At 43.9% G+C, this 22,915-nt stretch overlaps 1 pseudogene; it reads left to right on the forward strand.

Moving 5' to 3' along the window:
- Positions 1-22,915, forward strand: part of LOC122650752 — a 39,341-nt pseudogene that overhangs the window by 12,924 nt on the left and 3,502 nt on the right.

Raw genomic sequence — 22,915 nt, forward strand, 5'->3', positions numbered from 1 at the left:
CCTAGTGTTTCTATTGATTTAGAGTCAGATTTTCATGATAGCATAGAAACCCAAAAAATTTGATCTCCCCCTCTCTCGTTGGAAAATCCAGATAATTGTCATTTTGAGGATTCCATTGTCTCACATGTTGATTTGTCCAAACCTTCTAGGTTTGATGATTTTATTGAGGAGGACAATGTTAGTCATGATGTTTTTGAAGCAAATTATCGTGATCCTTATTTGGTAAACCAAGATCTACAAAGAGCGGATAGTTTTATTGCTAGGATTAATTTGAGTAAACCTCCCATTTTTTATGATTATTTTGGTGAGGTTATTCATAATCCTTTTTATACTTACTACGATCCATGGTCGATTTTTGTGATAATGACATGCATTCTATATTGACCTTGGGGGAGAATTGAAGGATTTATGGCCTAAGTTTCAATGCTTTCATTTTCCACTGTCCCATGTGGAAAGATTTTACTATTGGATATTTCTCATGTGTGCTTAACTTCCATATTATTTCTCACTTTACTAAAATTCATGGTCAAGTATTTTCTGGTTTTAAAGCTCTTTCTACATTTGCTGGCCATGGATTGAGATTTCTTTTGATGTACCAAGTACTTATTCTAGAGCTCATGACTCTTCATGATCCTCTTTGTGATTATATCTGGTAAGCCCCCTCATCCCTTCCCAAGTCTTTCTTTATTTTCTGCATGCATTGAGGACATTGCATGAATTAAGTGTGGGGGGGTCTGTGAGCTTGCTTATTTGTAAATTTTGATTGTGGCGGTAATTTGGTGTTGTGCATACGTTTCTTTGATTGCAAAGAGAGAGAGAGGGAATTAGGTGCCCTAGCATGCGACATAATAAAAAAATCTCTTTTCAAGGACGGTAATTGGTATGTATTCGGTGATGGGAATTGAGTTAAAAAATATTAGTACTATTTCATTTGATGGCCAGATTCCTCTATGTGTTTTATAGACCCTTTGATCTTTTGGCTAGTAATTGAGACCAATTTGTTTGTGGCAAGGTAAGGCATGAAAGTGAATGAAAAAAAAAAAAAAAAGGTGAAAGAAAAAAGAAAGTGGAATTCCTTGGGACTAGACAGGGCACTGTGCCTCATGAAGCAGGGTGACTTGATCGAAATTCCTTGGAAGGAAACTCAAAAAACTCTTGCATCAATATCTCAAAGTCTTTATGGATATATGCAAAATGCGAAGCTACCAAGTATTTGGGTATCTGGTGTATGTTCCACCATGTCATTCAGGGAACAGTAGTGGAGCAGAAATAGAGTTTACTATTGTGAAAGAAAAGTGTTTTTTGCCTTAATGCCTGAAAAGAAAGTATGGTAAAAAATACTCAAAGCTTAAATCTTTGGTTCCATTGATGCTATGAGTGGTTTACCTACAGGTGAGTAGTGTCCAGAAGATATGAGGAGATCCCTTAATCTTGATGCATGCTTGTTACTTGAATTAATGTGGGGTGATAAAATTCAAGTGTGGGGGAACCTTTGGCTCCTTGATCTTTAGTTGAACACTTTTTGGGATTATGTGCACTGTCCTATTTATGCCATGATTAAAATTTGCAGCATTCATTTACAATTGAATTTTGGATGTATATTCACTGCAAACACCCACGAGACACAACTCGTCCACTAGGGGTAACCTAGGGGTTCAAAGGCTTGTTGCACATGCTAAGTGCAACCGTGATTCCTACGAAAGTGAGTTAGGATTTTTTGCATTCTAAATTAGTTTTTCTTTTGCTTTACGTGAGGACAAGTAACGTTCAAGTGTGGGGGAATCCGATGAGCACATTTATGTGTAAAATCTTATGGCATAAAACATACATTTTACCACATTGGACAGAGTTACTCCGGTGCTTTCTTGTGTTTTTCAGGTTTTAGGTGAATTCTTGTGAAAATAAGATGCTAAGAATAGTCGGAAGTGCCCAGGAGTCGAGAAAATCATGTTTGGATTGAGCATTGAAAGAATCACGTCAATAAATCAAATTTGACTGTGATTACAGTGGGCCTCTTAACATAATTTTGAGGTGTTAATATTATGGATGCGTAGCCCGTCGAGTCAGCTTCGCAACGGTTCAAACGGCACTTGATTCCGAGTTGAAACGAAGAAGTTACGGCCGTTTCCGTGGACAGGGGTTTATTTGTAATTATTGACAGTCGACTGGGGATAAAGTAAAGCGGAAGTTCAGATTCCAGGAGCTTTAGCGCAATTATCAGAAGTTATCTTCCTGTCAGCCGAAAGATTCTATTTGGAAGGCTCTGGACAGTCCAACTTCAACTTGAGATATCTTGGGCTCCCGAACTCCAAATTGGACGAAATTTGGGTCTATTTTGGGTGATTTTTTGCAAGGAATTCAACAGTGAGGCCTATATAAGTATCCCATGCTCCACGTTTTTTGAAAAACAGATTTGACATTTCATTAATTGTGAGTGGAATCCTACTCATCACCCTTGCTCTCTCTCTCCTCCAACTTTTCAAGGGCACTTCTGGAATTCTACTTGGGATAGATTTCTTTTGAAAAATATTCTTTCATCAATGGAAGGTTGAAAAGTCAAAGATGCCTTAATCTCATTGCTTGGAGAAGATATCTACAAAGAAAAGGAAGCACAAGTTAGAACAAGAAAGTTATTTTTGTAAAAATAGAATGTATATGTAGCTAGGATTCTCTTCTCTCCCTCTTTCTATTTTTTCTCTTTTTCTTGGGATTCAAGGCATTGTAAAGGAGGAAGGAGAAGAGAATATTCTCTTTTCTTAGGGAATATTTCTCCTACCACTTCCCTCTTCTCTCTTCTCCCTTCCCCCTATAAATACCCCTTGCCCTTTAGGTTGTAACAAGTTAGTTCTAGTTTAGTTTTTAAGTTAGTTTTAGTTTAGTTTTAATTCAGTTTTTCGCTCATTCACTTAGTGAAATTTCTTCAGTTTTTAAGTTAGTTTTAGTTTAGTTTTAATTCAGTTTTTGGCTCATTCACTTAGTGAAATTTCTTCTCTTCTCCTCCTTCTAATTTGTGATTTTTGGGTTTTCTAAGTTCTAGTTTACTTTTGTGATTTTTAGTTAATGGTTGTAATAAGTTTAATTTATGCTTTAATTTCAATTTAAGTCTTCAATTGGGTTGTAATTTCTTAATTTTAGTTTAGGTTTTAAGCCTTCTAGTCTAAGTTCTTAAGTTGATGACAAGACTTGAAGATGTAGAAGAGGAGCCATGGTAAGTTTATGCAAGTATTCAAGCTCTTCAATTACATTCATGCAAGCACATCCAGGTTTTACTATCTAACCTCTCAATCTCATTCTCCCTCTCCTCTATCTCTCTCTATCTTCTTCTTCTTCTTCTTCTTCTCCCTCTATTTCTTTTATTTTTTTTATATAGTTGTGGTTTGTGGATGCACTTTTATTCCTTTATTTCTTTTTATGTGGTTATTATGTGTGGCTATTTTTTTTTATTCACTTTCAATTTGCGTTAGTTTGATAGGTTAGATGCTCATGTGTTAGGACGCCAATTTAATCCCTTAATTTTGTTAGATGCTTATGAGTTAGGATGCATTAATTTTTGCTAGTTTAATTAGTTTAATTTAGCACTTTAATTTGGTTCACTTTGCATTACTTTTAAGTTAGTTAAATAGAGTGGCGTATATCTCCTCGTGTTTGACCCGTAGCTACGATTGACCCGTACGCTTGCGGTTTTATTTTAACTCAAACACCTTCCAGCTTTGCTTCTAGCTTTGTAGCTCGTCAAGCGCTTAGCTTTCGTTCAGGCTTCAGCAACCAGTAAGTCCTCTCTCCTCAACATATCAATTGGTAGTAGTCATGCGGGCGAGGTGTTCACTAGGGCAGCCGAGGGTGCCAGTCCGAGCCTATAGCTCCCTGCTCGCTCCCCCATAATAGACCTATTGGGCTAAACCTCGGACGAGCCCATTATAGTGGAGCTTCGTCAGGCCAACGTCGTCGAAGTCCCCCTACCCACGGAGTCCGGCCATGAGGCCCAGCCAATCCACGAAGATCGAGCTGAGAGCTCGGGATCATCTTCTATAGACGACGATGCGTCAGCTGAGGAGCGGTCTTCTCAAGAGGGGGTCGGCTCGATCGATTCCTCCAATGACGTTCCCGAGCCAGAGGAAGGTAGCATCGGTATAGTCCCAAGTATAGTTGCCGAAGCTGACCTCCTGCACCTCAGAGCCACTTACGCCATTCCTGAGGAGATCAAGCTCCGAGCCCCCAGTCCTGGGGAGATGGCCTGCTTTATTCGGCCCGACGAGGTAGCCTTGTACGAGATTGCGTTCAAGTACGCTTTCAGGCTTTCAGTGCTCGACCTGGTGGATCAAATTTTAGACCACTTTCACCTATCCCTAGGTTAACTAGTGTCGCACTCGTGGCTGACATTGTACGGCTTCTACGTCCTCTTCTGTGAGATGGGCCGAGCTGTGAGCATGGCCTTTTTCTCTAGGCTTTGCTTTCTGAAGAAGTCATCAGAGAAGGGGTGGTACTATTTTACTTGTCGAACTGGGAAGGGGTCGGCCCTGATCGGCCATAAGTTTCTGGTTGGGACACCGACCTCCAACAAGCATTGGAAGCCTCGGTTCCTCTTCGCTTCCCTCCCGAACTACCCCTTTCGAACCGAGTGGAAGGAGATCCACCTGGGCTACGTCAATAGGGCTCTGCCTCTAAATGAGAATGAGCTGACCTCGCTCGATCTGATTCGCCAACACCCGCCCTTCGATGTCCTGCAGCTCCTGAATGAGGGGTTTCTTCAAAGATGGAATTTGACCCCTGGTAGGATATCCGATCCGAGCTCGTTACTTGTAATTTTTCTTTTAGCTTGCTCTGATTTCTCTTTTTCTTTCTTTTGCAGTGGTCGGAAACGTTCCTCCAATGGACTCGGCTTGGCTCAAGGTCAAGATTATTGCGGAGTGAAGGAGGAAAGCCGTCGAGAAGACGTCCCGAGGCGAGTCCTCCAAGGCACCTAAGGGCAAGGCTGTGCTATCGAGCCCAGCGGACACTGTGGTCGGCCTTGAGGCCGAGAAGAGCAAGGACCCGGCGGGGTCACCAAGGAAGGGGAAAGGTCGAAAAGGCGAGAGGAACCCGCCGAGGGACTCAAAGCGGCCCAAGATCTCCATCAATCTTACAGGCGACAACCTTCCTGGTGTCGCCTCGCCCCTCGAGATTGGTCGACTGGTCTTGGGGAGGGCCTCGGCCAGTAATGTTCCAGTTCAGCCGAGCTGGCGCCTCCAACCTCTGCTGCCCACACCAAGGAGTGGCTTAACGCAGCTCGGCTCCCTAAGGATAGGGAGATGTTGGAGGGGTTGTCTGACCCCGAGCTCCTCTCCTCCTTGTTCCAAGACTTTAACATGGTGAGTTTCAGCTCGGCCCCTACTATGAGATTCGACCACTTGGGCTCGACCGTATTAACTCTTGAGTTACTTTGCAGGGGTTTTCCAAGCCGGTGGAGACCCTCCTCTGATTTGAGCGGCTCTTGACCGAGAACTCTTCCCTCGTAGCTCAGCACGACAAGGCCAACATGGACGCTAGTGGGACCGTCCTAGCGCACCGCGAGACTATGGAGAAGCTGGAGATCACCGAGGCCGAGGTCAAGAGACTCAAGGAGGCGGTGGCAAAGCACGATGAGGAGGTCGAGGCCTTGAGGGGTCAGCTCGCCTAGGCCAAAAAGAAGGCCGAGGCTGACCTGAAGCGCGTTAGGGCCGAGGCGGTGACCGATTACCTCATGTCCGTGGAGTACGCAGAGGTGTGCCATAGTCTGAGGAAGCCTTCATATGCCGAGGGCTATGACGAAGGACGAGCTGACCTCCTGAAGGAGATAAAGGCCGCCTATCCCACCCTCGACCTCTCTCAATTTGACAAGGATGCGGCCACCGTGGCCGAGGAGTTAGGCGAAGACGTCGGGGTAGACGTTGACCAGGTCGGCTTGACCCAGGTCATCCCACGGGATGAGCTCACCCCTCTTGCCGAGGACGCCGCCAAGGACCCTGCCGCCAAGGACCCCGCTGCTATGGACCCCCTTGATACCGCCAAGCTCTAGACTTTTTCTTTTTCTCTTGATGTACATATCCCCATGCTTGGGGTTTTCATTGCTTTCATTTCTCCCCCCCCCCCCTTTTTGGTATTGAGCCGGCTAGCTCCTCCTTTTTGTAATCATGCTGAGCTCCTCGGCTTTTAATGAATCGAATATTTTTCTTTCAAATTTGGCTAAGTGTATGAGCTCAACAATCGTCTCTTTCCTTTTTGTTGACGTTATTCTACTCGCCCGAGCGCCGAGGCTGAGCAGCTCCCCTGGCCGAGGTCAAGAACTCTTTTGCTTCTAGTAATGCTGCCTTGGGTGGTCGGCTTGACCTGGGCGCTCGGCCATGCAACGCTTCATTGGACTGGGCTCAGGATCTTCATCCGACTTTATATCCTTGGGAAGTTTCCTTTTTGGTTTCTAGTTATCAGCTCGAGTCAGTTGCCGTACTGATGGTTGTGCGTCAGAGCCGCCCTTTGCGGCCGAGCTTAATGCCTTAAAAATTTTTGCTTGGTTTTAGGCTCTATTCGGCTCGACCGTGGAGGGAGTTTAAGTTTCTCGATCTGCCTGCCTATGAGAGCTGTTCTTACGGCTTTGTTGCCAACCTATGAGGGTCGGTCTTCAGACATCAGCCAGTCTATGAGGACTGGTCTTATGACCTTGTTGCCGACCTATGAGGGTCGGTCTTCAGACTTCGGCCAGTCTATGAGGACTGGTCTTATAACCCTGTTGCCGACCTATGAGGGTCGGTCTTCAGATGTCGGCCAGTCTATGAGGACTGGTCTTACAACTTGGCGTTTTTAGGCTCAGAATACGTTTGTAAATGTGGGAGAAACTCAATTTATTGAATCAAATTGTTTGGCCGAGGCCAGGTACATTTGGATGTGCTCGCTCGAAGCCGAGCCGAGCTAAATACTTTACTGAAAATTTTTTTTCAAATTCTCCGAGTTCCAAGGCCTCGGTACCTTCTTGCCCCTCGAAGTTTGTAAGCGATACGTCCCTGGGCGAATTTGCTTGGAGATTATGTACGGTCCCTCCCAATTTGGTGCTAAGTTTCCTTGTTATCTTGGTTGGGACGCGCTGAGCTTTCTGAGGACGAGGTCTCCTTGGAGAAAATGTCGCTCCTTCACCCTCGAGTCATAGTACTTTACCGTCTTCTGTTGGTAAGCTGTGTTCCAAAGTAAGGCATTCTCTCGGACTTCATCGAGAAAATCGAGGGTGGCTCTAAGCCCATCTTCGTAGGTCTTCTCATCAAAGTTGAACACTTGGTATGATGATGCTTTAACCTCGACGGGAGTGAGGGCTTCGGTTCCATATGCTAGCCGAAAAGGACTCTCCCCGATCGGTGTTTTTATGGTTGTCCAATATGCCCATAGGACGTTCAGCAGCTCTTCCACCCATCTTCCTTTGGCTTCATCCAATCTTCTTTTGATCCCCGCAAGTAGTGTTCGGTTCGACACCTCCACTTGCCCATTAGCTTGTGGATGAGCTACCGAGACCAGGCAAAAATTGATGTAGAAGTGCTTGCAGAACTCTCGAAAGCTCGGATTGTTGAACTGCGCACTGTAGTCCAAACCGAGAGATCACCTTGTCTCGAAAGAATTTCTCCATGCTCTTCTCGGTGATGGTGGCCAGGGGCTCGGCCTCAACCCACTTGGTGAAGTAGTCGATGCAACAACCACGTATTTCTAATTTCTAAAAGCTGGGGTGAAGTCTCCAAGTGTATCCATCCCCCATATAGTGAAGGGGATCAGACTAAACATAGACGTCAGCTTTGTTGCAGGTCGGCTCGACACTGGTGCGAAGAGCTGACACTTCTCGCACGTCTACACATACTTCATGGCCTCTTCTTGCATTATTGGCTAGTAGAACCCTTATCGAAGTATCTTATATGATAGAGCTCGGCCGCCCATATGGCTCCTGCATATTCCTTCGTGCACTTTGGCCAACGCGTACTCGGCCCCTTTCGGTCCGAGGCACCGGAGGAGAGGAACCGAGATAGCTCTCTTATATAATATGTCGTCGATCATTGCATACTTCGTGGCTCAAATCTTAACTTTTCTTGCTTCATCGCGATTCTCTAGGAGTTGATCATTCTCCAAGTAGTTGATGATCAGGTCCATCCAGGTCGGCCCATCTTCCTCAATGCGTTTGACACTTTCTTCTTGTAAGGAGGGCTTTTCAAGAATCTCTATGTATATCGATCGGCTCAGATTTGGGAGGTCGGCCTCGGCCAATCGTGAAAGGGAGTCAGCCACAGTATTTTCTTGCCTTGGTACTCCGGTTATCTCAAAGTGTTCGAGCTCAGAGATTAGTGCTTAGGCCCGACTTAGGTATGCCATCATTCTTTCATCTTTAGCCTCGTATTCACCGTTGACTTGGTTAACCACAAGTTGGGAGTCGCTTCAGACTTTTAGTCGCTCAACGCCTATAGCCTTGTTCACTCGGAGCCCGGCTAGGAGGGCTTCATACTCAGCCTCATTGTTCGAGGCTGGGAACTTGAATCTTAGGGTGTATTGTATGCGAAAGCCCTCGGGGCTGACTAAGATCAGCCCAGCTCCACACCTAGTGGAATTACTCTAGCCGTCTACGTTCATGACCCATCAATGTTCGACCTCGAGTTTGGCCTCAGCCTCTCCTGTTGGTTCGGCATCCCGCTCCTCCGGGTTAGGTATTGTGCATTTCGCTATGAAGTCCGCAAGAGCTTGTCCCTTTATCACCATCCTCAATTGGTAGCTTATGTTATACTCGCTCAGCTCTACCGCCCACGCGATCAACCGGCCAGACACATCCGGTTTGTGCAATATCTTTTTGAGAGGCTGGTCCATCAATACGGCTATCAGATGAGCTTGGAAATAGGGCCTCAGCTTTCTTATGGCCGTTACTAGGGCGAAGGCCACCTTCTCAAACTTGGAGTACCTTGTCTCGACGTCGACGAGAACATGGCTGATATAGTATATGGGCTTTTGTGCTCGGCCATCCTCCCTGACCAGCACCGTGCTAACCGCGATCGAGGTCGCGACAAGGTAAACTAGAAGTTCTTCTTTAGGCTCGGGTCGGGAGAGTAAAGGTGGATTCTCCAAGTACTTCTTCAGGTCTTCAAAAGCTTGCTGGCACTCGACGGTCCATTTGAAATCCTTCGGGCTTCGAATGTTCTTCAAAGTTTTGAAAAATGGGAGACACTTGTCGCCCGACCTCGACATGAAAAGTGCTGGAGCCGCGACTCTTCCATTCAGTCTTTGTACTTCTCGGATCATCTTCAGAGGGTTCATCTCTTAGATGGCCTTGATCTTCACCGGGTTTCCCTCGATGCTCCGAATGGAGACCAAGAAGCCAAGGAATTTCCCTGAGGTTACGCCGAAAGTGCACTTGGCGGGGTTCAGCTTCATTTGGTTTTTCCTGAGCACGCCGAAGGCCTCTTCCAGGTCGGCCAAATGATGCTCGGCCTTCAAGCTCTTCACCAACATGTCGTCTACATAGACTTTCATGTTTCTGCCGATTTATGCCCAGAATATGTAGTTCACCAACTGCTGGTACGTTGCTCCGGTGCTCTTCAACCCGAACGGCATGACCTTGTAGTAAAAATTTTCTTTGTCGGTTCGAAAAGTCGTGTAGGACTCGTCCTCTTCGTCCATTAGAATTTGATTATAGCTGGAGTATGCATCCATAAAGTTCAGCATCTTGTGCCCAGCAGTGGCATCTATCAACAGGTCGATCCAAGGCAGCGGCTACTCATCTTTCGGGCACGCCTTGTTGAGGTCGGTATAGTCGACGCACATCCTCCACTTTCCATTCAACTTGGGAACCATGACGACGTTCTCCAACCAAGTCAGGAACTTTTCTTCCCAGATGAACCCTGGCCGTTGGAGCTTCTCCACTTCCTCTCTGATCGTGGCTTGCCGATCGAGAGCATAGTTCCTTCTCTTCTGTTGGATCGGCATTCGGCTCGGATCCATATGGAGTCGGTGCTCGGCTATGTGCCTTGATATGCCCGATATATCGGATGCTAACCAGGCGAAGACGTCGGCATTCACTTTTAAGAAGTTTCTGAGCCAATTCCTTTGTTCTTCGCTTAGTAATGATCCGAGTTGTACTGTCTTCGTTGGATCTTCGTCGCTGAGGGAGAATGGGATGAGGTCTTCCACGGGCCTTCTATGCCTTTCAGTGAGCTCATCCTGCTAGTCCTCAGGGAGGTGCTCGACATACATTGCCATTCCTTGAAACCCTTATTTTGCTTGACGAAGGCAGCGTAGCATTCCCGGGCTTTCTTTTGATGGCCTCGAATTTCTCCGATGCCGTTCTCCATGGGGAATTTCATCTTCAAATGCATCGGTGAGATTATGGCTTGGAGAGCGGTCAGCGATGGGTGGCCGAGTATGGCATTGAATGCCACCACCGACAGTACTACCATGAATTTAACTTGGATCGTAGCTTGACATGGAGCTTGACCGAACATGACTAGTAGGTCAATTGAGCCCTTGATTGTGGTGGTGGCCCCCGAGAATCGATGGAGGGGAGTTCCTTTTAACTTGAGTGCATCATCGTCGAAGCCAAATTGTCAGTGCGCGTCGAGTGACATGAGGTCCACAGATGCCCTTGTGTCGACCAATACCCGATGAATGGGGTCTCTTCACAATTTCTAACTGTACCACCAAAGCGTCATCGTGAGGAAAACATATACCTTCAAGGTCGACTTCGGTGAAGGAGATTGTCGCCTCGGACTTTGGCTTTTTGCTCGGCATCTCCATGACCCCTACGAACCGCGCCCTCGCCTTGGCCTTCAGTGTGGATTCTTGTCCAGGGCCTCCAAGGATAGTGTATATGGGGGCTCCCTTGTCACTGCTCGGCCCGGATCCATCATCTTTCTTTTTGGTCCTGTCTTTGGCCTCGTCGTGCTCGGCTCTTCGGCCATCAATCCTCGGTTCGACCTTTCTCCTATCGCGATCCTCGGGTCACCGACCCCCACGTTCTTCTTGGCCTCCTTTGACATATTGCTTCAGGTGCCTTGCCTTTATCAGCTCTTTAATTTCTCTTTTTAGCTGATAACAATCCTCGGTGTCATGACCGGTGTCCTTGTGGAATTGACAATACTTGTTGGGATTCGAAGATGACCCGGCTTGCATCGGCTGGGGTCGACGGATGTGCCCGCCGTCTTATATTTACATCAAAATCTCCTTACACGAGGTGTTCAATGGGGTGTAATCAGGGCTTCGAGCTCAGTCGGTTCTCTCTGCTCGACGGTCAGTCTTGGGCCACTTTTCTTCCTTGCGGTCATCAGTCGTCGGCCTTTTCTTCTCGGCTCTGCCTTCATTCCCCTTCCGGGCTTGGAGCACCTCCGCCATATTTGTAAACTCACTGCACCTCTCCAAGAGCTTGGCCAGGTTTTTGGTCGGCTTTTGGGCCAAGTCCTTGATGAGGTCTATGTCAGCGAGCCCGTTGCTCATCGCAGTATAGGCCGTGGCCTCATCTAAATCCTTGATGTCTAAGGACTCTTTATTGAAACGTGAGACAAATGCTGGGATCGACTCATCAGTCTATTGCTTCACGCTGAGGAGGTTGACCGTCATCTTCTTGTGTTTCATGCTACTCTAGAAGCACGTGATGAAGGCTCGACAGAGCCGAGCAAAGCTTGTTATGGAGTTCGGTGGCAACCAGGAGAACCATGAGGTTGCCGTGCCCTTGAGAGATGAGGGGAAAACTCGACAAGAGACAATCTCGATTCACCCGTACATGGTCATCATCGCATTAAAGTAGTTGATATAATCCATCCGATCGGTCATCCCGTCATACCGGTCGAAGGGAGGTGGCTTAAACCCGGCCGGTAGTGGCGCGGTCATGATCCCGGGAGGATAAGGGTGTCGTCCGACCAGGGAATAGGCGTTTGGGGTCGCCTGTTTCTTCAATTCCTCCACCTGCTCGGCCAAGTCTCGTAGCCGCTTCTCTAGCTCAATTTTAGGTGCTCGGCCGTTCGGCTCATCCACCTGGTGCGAATTGTCTCATTCATTCATCCGAGGTTGGCCATTTTGTCCTTCAGCTCAGGATCGGTTTGCTCGATCGTCCCATTGGGGCCGGCCATCAAGGTCGGCTCGGTCAACCTCACCCCTTCTTGCTCCTCTTCCTACTTGGAAGTTAGACCCGTGGGGGCTTCTCTATTGCTCTTCTCGGAGAGGCGGGCTTCGACGTCAGGGGCTATGGTGAGATCTTTCTCCTTGCCTCGCGGTACACCTCCCATTTGGCTCGGCCCCTTGTTCTCGGTATCCCCTCGGCTGCCCGTCCTCTCCAAGCCGACCAGAAAATATCGATCTTCTCGCTACTGATGCCACTGGTATGATCTCTCGCCGGGTCCTCGGGCTCCGACGATGTTCTTGCTCATCCTGTCGAGCACTCCTGTTGGGACACAGAGGAGGAGTTTTTTGACGAGGTAGATGTGATGGCGTGGCTCAGCTAGGGTCGACCCGACGTCAGCCACCATTTTGCTACAAGTTTCCCTCAATGAGCACTGGCGCTAAGGGGGGTGCGACTGGTGGCTGGCCTAGCAACCCGCCTTGGGCCATCTGTCCCATGTGAGTTCGCAGCATCTCATTAGTGTGCAGCAGTTGAAGCTGAACGTCCATGACTTATCGGGTTTTTATAGGGGCTTCTGGATCCAAATTTCCCTGCACGGGTGGTGGCAGTGGGAAATTCTGTCCTGGGTGGTTTGGTTCAGCCCTCGGCCGTCCTTCGGCGATCGTGTCTAGTACACTTCCGCCATTCCCACCATCCACTGGGGGAATCGGGTTGGCCGTGGCTCCCTCGCTGGGCTGCGGGCCCCCCGCTCGTGGGGGTCTTCCAGTCGCGCCTTACTGGGATGTTTCAGGGGGTAACGAACGTCTCGCTTGTCTATCAGGTTACGGCTCATCCTCGCAGGAGGCAGAGCCGTGCTGTCCTGATCTTGTTTGCACCACCATTGTCTTCACTCCTTGGATTGGTAGAAACAACGATGACTAGTTGACGTCGTTCCCACAGACGGCGCCAAATCTATTGCATGTGAAAACCTCCGTCGCCCGATTCACCCACGGATGAGCCTATAAAAAACTGAGGGAGTGCAAGAGAGCCGGTGTGGCTCTGGCCTAGGACTCTCCGACACACAATTCAGGTCTCCAATGCAACAGCGTAACAACTAGTAAAAAGTGAGATGAGCGTTTGAGCTCCATACCTGAGTATTTATCGGATGAGGTGAGGAGGCTGGAGGAGTCCTTGTTTGGTAAGAGTCCTCTGTTGGTAGGGCTCTTCCGCGCGGAGCGGAGGGGAGAGTTACTTTCGGGGTCGGACTCTTGTTAAGGTAAGAGTCCTAATGGGAGTGTGATTCAGTATCATGATGAGATCGTGGCTCGATCCTTCTCCCGCGATACTCAGGTGGTACTGACGTGGCACCGTGATCCCCGGTGGGGCATTATGGTAGCTTCTGTGGAGGAGGGCTCGGCCTCGGGGGGCTCTGGCATGGGCCCTCGGCCTTAGATGGCCGTGGCCTCGGCATATGTGGCTGGGAGTTTCCCCCGACCACGCTGGAGCTCGATCGAATCATGGCAACAGATCTTGGGCAAACCTGTATGGACTGGGCTCATGGCTCGGCTGGCCTGAGCCTCCGCCATGCTGAGGAGATCATTTACTCGCTTTAAACGAGGTATGGCACCGCGCACCGGGTGCTCAGCCTGGTCCTCGGTGGGCTGAGTGGTCGGCCTATGTACTCTGCCAGGTCCAAAATAAAGTGTTGCTTCCTTCCAGGTGAATGGTTAGGCCCGGTCTGGGGCGTGCTCGGCCCAGGGCCTCGGTCTCAGCACATCCACTTGGCGACCTCCAATTGGTTGGGAGGTTGATGACTCATCAGAACCATTATATGAAACCAAAATTGGGCCAATTAAATTTGAGTAGAACCGACAAACCGAATCATAGTGCCAATGCACAAATCCGTAGTGTTACCCACATAATAACCATAGGATTTGACCCTAGTGTTGACATCAATTCATACACATATCAGAATTACTCAACACTGTCAGGGATAACAATAAGATCATTGACTCATCTTGAAATCGAGTTGTTGCAAATCAAAAAATCAAGATTATTAGTTGGCTGCCAACTCAGAATTTACGGTAACAGTGAAAACTCCAAATTACCCCTGATTGGTTGTCTCAAAGCCAAATTGCTCTCAGGGAATTCCTAGAAATCAAATCATCCTTCCGTCACTTTTATAGGATATACATAACAAGTCAAGCTTTAAATTAATTTCTCCATTGTGCCAAGGCATTACAATCCACCCCCCTTAAAGAAATTTTATCCTCGAAATTTACATATCTGGATATCCCCATTAATCCAGGATATTACAGTTATTCCTTGTTTGAGTTAATCATGTGTCATGTTTTAGACCCAATCTCCATTATATAGCCACCATGTGTCGACTTCTACCCATATATTTTCAATGGTTAACTAAAATTGCCCAAAGTTGTGAAAGTTGAATTCTCAACCAATCAGGGCTCCAATTTGATAGATGGATATGTACTGATTTGGACAAACCAAAATCAAAAAAAATTTGAGCTCCAATGGAGCTGCCATATGGCAGATATTTGGGCAATTAAGAGAATCCTATCTAAGTGAACCACCTAGGAACTGGTGCCACATGATTAATTAGTTGATAATTTTCAATGGAAAAATCTTCTTCTTCCTTCTTTCTTTTTTTTTTCTCTCTTCGCATCCATTTTTATTTACCTAGTGATGCATGTGGGTTGTGGTAAGCATTAAAAAGCATTGCACTTAACCTAAGTGAAGTACCTAGGTTGCACTATGCATCATTTTTTTGCTAAACTGCATATTCATGTGCTTTTTACGACAATCAATAAGGTGTAGACACCTCATTTTGTCTTTTCCCCCGGAGGTTTCCCGTGAGGATGATGAGCATCCTCCAAGGCGTAGAGCCGTTGTATCTGTGGATATTGTATCAGTGTGCACTACCCGAATCCGTTTGTCGATCGTCGATTTCCTTTGTCAAAGCCCAAAATTAGAGCCTCCAAGCCCTCCAAAATCCTCTGGAAAGGCTAACCTTGACCCAAACCACTTGAAACCAGCCTGGCTCAGCACAGACCCTAGCCCAAATAGTCCAAATCCTCCCTGTCGACAACGAAATCCAAGTCGACACTCAAAGATCCAGAGTCGACATTGAACCAACCTTCCATCGACATCGACATATCCCTGTTGACTGTCGAGTAGAGAATTCCTATTGTCTATCTTACCTCGAGATTCAAAAAATTCGCACTGACACCTAAAAATACCCTACTCAATGTCGATTGCTATTCATCAATAACTACTCGATGTTGACCTAACCTCCCTTCGACGTTGACTCGACCCTAGTTCACTGTCGAATTTGTGTAAATCCGAGAAGCCCAAACTTGCCATGTTTAGCTCCGATCTTGATTCCTTTCGCGACCAAACTCATTTTTTGGCAACTTGGATGCATATATTGGCTTCCTTAGGCCCCAAGAAATACTTCCTAAGGCATCAAAACACTTGCCCACACCCCATTGGTCATTACCTTGATCAAACATCCACCGTCGATGCAAAGACAAATCCTTTCGACGATCCGGATCAAACCCAACATTCTTACATGAATTTGGGAGTGCACACACCCCTCTACATCTATAAATACAACTCCTCTCAGTTTGAGGAGGGTCCCTACTCAGTCCTAGAATCCCTTGCTACTGAATTGATGTCCAATTAAGCTCCCCTACTCTATTTCCTTTGAAGCTTTGGTCTTTGGCCCACCACTTGGCCTTAGCCTATTGCCTCCCCTGCCTATTGAGTGTTACAATCCACACTTGAGACTTCAAGATCATAATCCAAAGACATCTATCCGGTGATTTGTGGCATACAAGGAGACAAGAGAAGCCATCACAAGCGGCGATACTTGCTCCACTTACAAACCCCTTGAGTCACAAAAGGGAAGCCTCCATATCTCTGGTTTTTGGTCGCCTTCTAACTAGGTAGGTGATACTTTATTTTTGAGTTTTGTTTAATTTGCACTATTTTTCGTTGTCCAATTTGTTTTGCATCCCCGGAGGAGTGTGATCCCATCTCTCTAGATGATGATCACACATACTCTCTTTTTCTTCTTTTCCTCTCATGTTGTATTTCTTTTGCATGCATATATTAATCAATGATCCCCATCGCCTGTAGTATAAGACTCCCCTTACTCTTCATGTTACAAGTTTGCACGCAATTGTGCAAACTTGACCTGTACCCGAACCAATGGAAATGGGTGCAAACTTGACCCATACCTAGACCAATGGACCATTTGTCCCCAAAAGGGCAAATTCATGAGAGTCATACATTTACAATTCCGGATCCTCGACTCTTTTCTAGTGGCGACTCCTACATACATTCTTTCAATGCACTCTCTCTCTCTCTTCTCCCCAAGGAGGGATGAGGTGAAGGATACGTGGCGATCCCCGTCATGATCAATTGTCATCATATAAGGCCATATTGTCCATTCCATCATTAGAAAATTTTTATTTGGTAAAACTTTAGATATAGGACTCATGCAGTTGTTAATTGAATTTGAAATTTGTGAACACAATAAAAAATTGGTTACAAAGAGAAAATAGATACAACAAATTTTTTGATACAACTATGTACATGTTCAGTAAACATTTTACTATGAATTTGAGGATAGAAATTTTGGGTATAGTCTACATACAAGTATATTACTCAATCAACATCTACTAAGAATAGAAAACAATAACCATTCAAAAAAGAACAATATGTGTAAATAAAAAAGAAATATTTTCCTACAGTTTCATCCATGATGATGGTATCATTATCAACCATCTAAATGTAAGTAGCTCATATTAAGAAATTCCTCACAAAAACTCTTTTTTTTTTTTTTACTAACTATACATTCATTATACATTTTTTTACATTGTACCTAATTTCTTTTTTTGTGAACAATGTCTTGTAGAAATATTACATAACTTCAGCATGAGAACTATCACGGTTGGTCGGAGTATGTCAGGCCCCAATTATACAACATTTTGTTGAATCTAGTTTAGGTTCAACAACGATCAGGTGCTTTGATCAAGAAGAGAGGTTTATGGATACAAACCTCAAGTTGGTAGATAAGTATTTTCAGCCCAAATTTTATCTATCTAGTGCAATAGAGTGGTTATGCTTTCGCATGGATATGTTGGCATCTATCACCTATGCCATCTCTTTAGTTTTCTTAATCTCAGTGTTGAAAGGAGTACTTAGTCCTGGTAAAGAGTTGAACCTAACATCTTATAATACCATCTTTTAAGAAAACCATGTTGATTTCTCACATGAAAGCATAATTTTGAATTTATTTTTTTCCTCACTATTCTGAAGGTGTTATGGGTTTAGCAGTCACATATGGGCTTGCTTTAAGTATGCATGGGGTTGTATGGGATCTTAGCAATCTTGAGAAAAAAATCATATATGTGGAAAGACTACTGCAGTACGCCAGCATCCCTAGTGAACCCCCTCTGTTGGTAGAAGAAAATAAGCCAGGTTATGAATGGCCATCACAAGGAAAAATTGATATTGTTGATCTACAGGCAATCCCCAATTTATATTCCTCAAGTCTTTATCTCCTTATTTTATGGAATAGAGCTAGACAATTATTTTGGATCCTATGGAACTGTGCCAAAATTCATGATTTGATTATTAAATATGTGCGTAGGTTCGTTATGCTCCACACCTTCCTCTTGTCTTGCGAGGTCTGACATGCACATTCCTTGGAGGGATGAAGATTGGCATCGTTGGGCGAACAGGAAGTGGTAAATCAACACTTGTACAAGCTCTCTTCCGTATGCTTGAACCTACAACTGGTCAAATTTGGATAGATGGTATCAACATCTCCACGATTGGCCTTCATGACTTGCGGTCAAGATTGAGCATCATCCCACAAGACCCAGTAATGTTTGAAGGGACTCTAAGAAACAATATTGACCCACTTGAAGAGTACACAGATGAAAAAATCTGGGAGGTGGGTTTTTTTTAATTTGATGAATAATCTTTAATCGCTAACAAAGATAGGGTGGACATACTTCCGCTTACTGATGATTCACACACAAAAAATAAAAAAAGATCATAATTTACTAATTGGGGCTTATATCTATATGATCTCCTTTATCATGGTCATTTTCTTTTTATTTTTTTTGCTTAATTTTTTGGGAATCCTTTCCACTGAGATATTGAATAATTTCATTGAATGCATTGGATCACATTTGGGACAAGTTCAGCCTAAGAGATCTCTTAGTTTGAACCTACGAAGCACACTATTTTTATTTCCTATTTTCCATTTTCACTTGGTACTACCTTGCTTGTTCATTTTGTATTTTGTTTTACTCATCTTTAATGATTCTATGTCATATTAAATAATCAAGCAATGTGATCCTGTCCTTATGGAATTATAGCTCAGAATTCGTCCACTACATCAAAAAAGTTTTTGCTTCCTTATGTTGATGAGCACATTTATGTGTAAAATCTTAGGGCTTAAAGCATACATTTTACCACATTGGACAGAGTTACTTCGGAGCTTTTTTGTGTTTTTCAGGTTTTAGGTGAATTCTTGTGAAAATGGAGCAAAAGATGCTAAGAATAGCCGGAAGCGCCCAAGAGTCGAGAAAATCAAGTTTGGATTGAGCACCATAAGAATCACACCAATCAATCAAATTTGAATGTGATTACAGTGGGCCCCTTAGTATAATATGGAGGTGTTAATGGTATGAATGTGTAGTCCATCGAGTCAACTTCGCAACGGTTCAAACGGCACTTGATTCCGAGTTGAAACGAAGAAGTTACGGCCGTTTCCGTGGATAGAGGTTTATTTATAATTATTGACAGTTGACAGGGGACAAAGTAAAGAGGAAGTTCGGATTATAGGGGTCTCAGCGCAATTATCAAAAGTTATCTTTCTATCAGCCGAAAGATTCCATTTGGAAGGCTCTGGAGCAGTCCAATTTCAACTTGAGATATCTTGGGCTCCCGAACTCCAAATTGGCCAAAATTTGGATTTATTTTGGGTGATTTTTCGTAAGGAATACAACAATGAGGCCCATATAAGCATCCCATGATCCATGTTTTTTTAAAAACAGATTTGATATTTCATTAATTGTGAGTGGAATCCTAGTCATCACCCTTGCTCTCTCTCTCCTTCAACTTTTCAAGGGCACTTTTGGGATTTGACTATGGATAGATTTAATTTGAAAAATATTCTCTCATCAATGGAAGGTTGAAAAGTCAAAGATGCCTTGATCTCATTGCTTGGAGAAGACACCTACAAAGAAAAGGAAGCACAAGTTAGAATTAGAAAGTTACTTTTTAATAAATAGAAGGTTTATGTATCTAGGATTCTCTTGTCTCCCTCTTTCTATCTTTTTTCTTTTTTCTTGGGATTTAAGGCAATGTAAAGGAGGAAGGAGAAGAGAATATTCTCTTTTCTTAGGGAATATTTCTCCTACCACTTCCCTCTTCTCTCTTCTCCCGTCCCCCTATAAATACCCCTTGCCCTTTGGGTTGTAAGAAGTTAGTTCTAGTTCAGTTTTTGAGTTAGTTTTAGTTTAGTTTTAATTTAGTTTTTAGTTCAATTAATTAGTGAAATTTCTTCTTCTCTTCTTCTAGTTTTTTGGCTTTCTAAGTTCTAGTTTGATTTCATGCTTTCAATTCCATGGTTGTAATGCTTTTGATTTATGCTTTAATTTTATGTCTTCAATATGGTTATAATAATTCTAGTTTAGTTTCAAGCTTTCTAGTCTAAGTTCCTAAGTTGATGACAAGACTTGGAGATTTAGAAGAGGAAGCCATGCAAGGTTTGTTCAAGTATCCAGGTTTTACTCTCTAAACTCTTAAACTCGTTCTCCCTCTCTTCTTCCATCTCATTCTTCTTCTTCTTCTCCCTCTATTTCTTTTATTTTTTTTATGTGGTTGTGGTTAGATGGATATGTGTTAGGACACCATTTTAATTCATGCCAATTTAATTCGTTAGATGCTTATGAGTTAGGATGTGTTAATTTGTTAGTTTAATTAGTTTAACTTGGTTCACTTTGTATTACTTTTAAGTTAGTTAAATAGAGTGACGTATATCTCCTCGTGTTCGACTCGTAGCTACAATTGATCCGTACGCTTGTGGTTATTATTTTAAACTCAAACAAGTTTTTGGCGCCGTTGCCGGGGAGATTATTATCCACTTTATTTTTCTGATTTTTAAGTAATTCGAAGTGCTTTATTTTATTTTATTTTATCTTTTCTTCTAAAAATAAAAATAAAAATTTTTTGAAAACCTCATCTTGTTTCTCTTCTGTTTCAAAGACTGTGCGCCCAATCTAAAGTCCTTCTCATGCTCAAACCCAACCTCTTTGGTGTCCCTCATAGGATTAAGTTGCCTATGACGCTGCATCTTGACTTGGTTGGGTGGAATGGCATATGACTTATCTTTGGAGGTGACCAACTTTGATAACAGGAAAGCGACATAGTGAGAGATTTTGGAAATAGAAACGTATAGTAGTCCTCCACTTCACATCAGAATCCATTAGGAGTCACCCGTAGGTGGCTCGTGAAGACTATACGGGTTCCCTTCTTGTCAACCTATATGGCAACCTTACGACTTTGGAACCCTTGTTTGATTTTTAGGGATAGATGCACTATCTACCTTGGGCTCCCTCTTGTTTTTAGTTAATTTTTTTCTAGTCTTTTATTTTTCTTTAATTTTTCTAAGGAGACCTCAATTTGGGATAGGTGGTTAGTTTAGAATAATGGGAGATACACTTTCACATATGACTTTGGGGGAAAGATGGAACTATGCTAAGGCAACCATGACTTTGGAGGAAATGTTTAAACAGGCTAGGGAAGCCAAAAGTAGTAAGATAGAGAACAATTTTGCACCACCCCAGTACAATTTTGCTCCCCAACCCAACTATGGGCTTTCGAGAAATTTTGATGGGTCACATCCCCAGACAATCCATGTTATGGAATGATGCACTAATCTTTATGGGGGTAGCTATGGTGATGAGAATGTGAGTCCTCTATTTCAGTACAATTCTTTTGGCACTTACAATCAAGGGTGGAGTGAACATCCCAATTTCTTGTGGGATTAATGGAATAACCAAGCTGGACCACCCAATTTTCAATATCATGGTCAGTTTGATCCTCCAATGCCCAACCCTCCATTGAATCTCAATGGGCCACCTCTCCTTGAACCATATCACCAACCCCTTGAGTTTCAGAAAATGGGTGAGGAGGCCAGAATGAGTGAGCTTGAGAGGAACGTTGCCCTTTTCATAGAAAGAAGTAATAACATGGAAAAGCAACTCTCTCAACTGATCACCATGTTACAGGAGGAGGAAATGGGTACATTACCTAGTCAGCTTGAACCTAGTCTATGTTACCAGATTCCTGTTCAGAATGAACCACACCATCCCCAGTTTAGTGATGTTGAAAGTCCACCACTCCAGTTTGCAAGTCCACCACCCTAGTTTGAGGTTAATGAGAGTCACTCCCAACACAATGATTTTCAAGATGATTTATTTGTTGAGATTGAGTCTCCTGAATATGTTAGTGAAGCGGAGTTTGATGAACTATCTAGGGAAGTCCAACTTTTGTCTGAAATTTTTTATCTTAGTGAGCCTAGTGTTTCCACTGATTTAGAATCAGATTTTCATGATAGCATAGAAACCCTGGAAATTCGATCTCCCCCTCTCTCCTTGGAAAACCCAGATAATTGTCATTATGAGGATTCCGTTGTCCCACCTATTGATTTTTCCAAACCTCCTAGGTTTGATGATTTTATTGAGGAGGACAATGTTAGTCATGATGCTTTTGAAGCAAATTATCGTGATCCTTATTTGGCAAACCAAGTTATTCAAAGAGCGAATAATTGTATTGCTAGGATTAATTTAAGTAAACCTTCCATTTTTGATAATTATTTTGATGAGGTTATTCATAATCCTTTTTATGCTTACTGTGATCCATTCTTGGTTGGTTTTTGCGATAATGACATATGTTCTACATTGCAAATGGGAGAGAATGGGAGGATTTATGGCCTGAGTTTTAATGCTTTCATTTTCCACTATCCCCTGAGGATAGATTTTTCTATTGGATATTTCTTAATTGTGCTTAACTTCTATATTATTTCTCGCTTTACTAAAATTCATGGTCAAGTGTTTTTTGGTTCTGAAGCCCTTTCTACATTTGTTGGCTATGGATTGAGATTTATTTTCATGCCCCAAGTACTTGTTGTAGAGCTCATGACTCTTCATGATCCTCTTTGTTGATTGTATCTGGTAAGCCCCCTCATCTCCTCCCTTGTCCTTATTCTTTCTTTTATGCATGCATTGAGGACATTACATGAATTAAGTGTGGGGGGGTGTGTGAGCTTGCTTATTTGGTAAATTTTGATTGTGACGATAGTTTGGTTATGTGCATAAGTCTCTTTGATTGCGAAGCGAGAGAGAAAGGGAATTAGGTGCCCTAGCATGCGAAATAATAAAAAAAATCTCTTTTCAATGACGGTAATTGGTATGTATCCGGTGATGGGGATTGAGTTATAAAATATGAGTACTATTTCATTTGATGGCTAGATTCCTTTAGGTGTTTTATGGACCCTTTGATCTTTTGGCTAGTAGTTGAGACCAATTTGTTTGTGGCAAGGCAAGGCATGAAAGTGGAAGTGAATGAGAAAAAAAAAAAACAAGGAACAGAAAAGAAAGTGGTATTCCTTGGGACTAGACAGGACACTGTGCCTCATGAAGCAAGGTGACTTGATCGAAATTCCTTGGAAAGAAACTCAAAAAAAAAAAACTCTTGCATCAATGTCTCAATGTTTTTATGGATATATGCAAAAAGCGAAGCTACCAAGTATTT

Source organism: Telopea speciosissima, chromosome 2 (assembly GCF_018873765.1).
Source record: "Telopea speciosissima isolate NSW1024214 ecotype Mountain lineage chromosome 2, Tspe_v1, whole genome shotgun sequence".
Taxonomy (NCBI): Eukaryota; Viridiplantae; Streptophyta; class Magnoliopsida; order Proteales; family Proteaceae; genus Telopea; species Telopea speciosissima.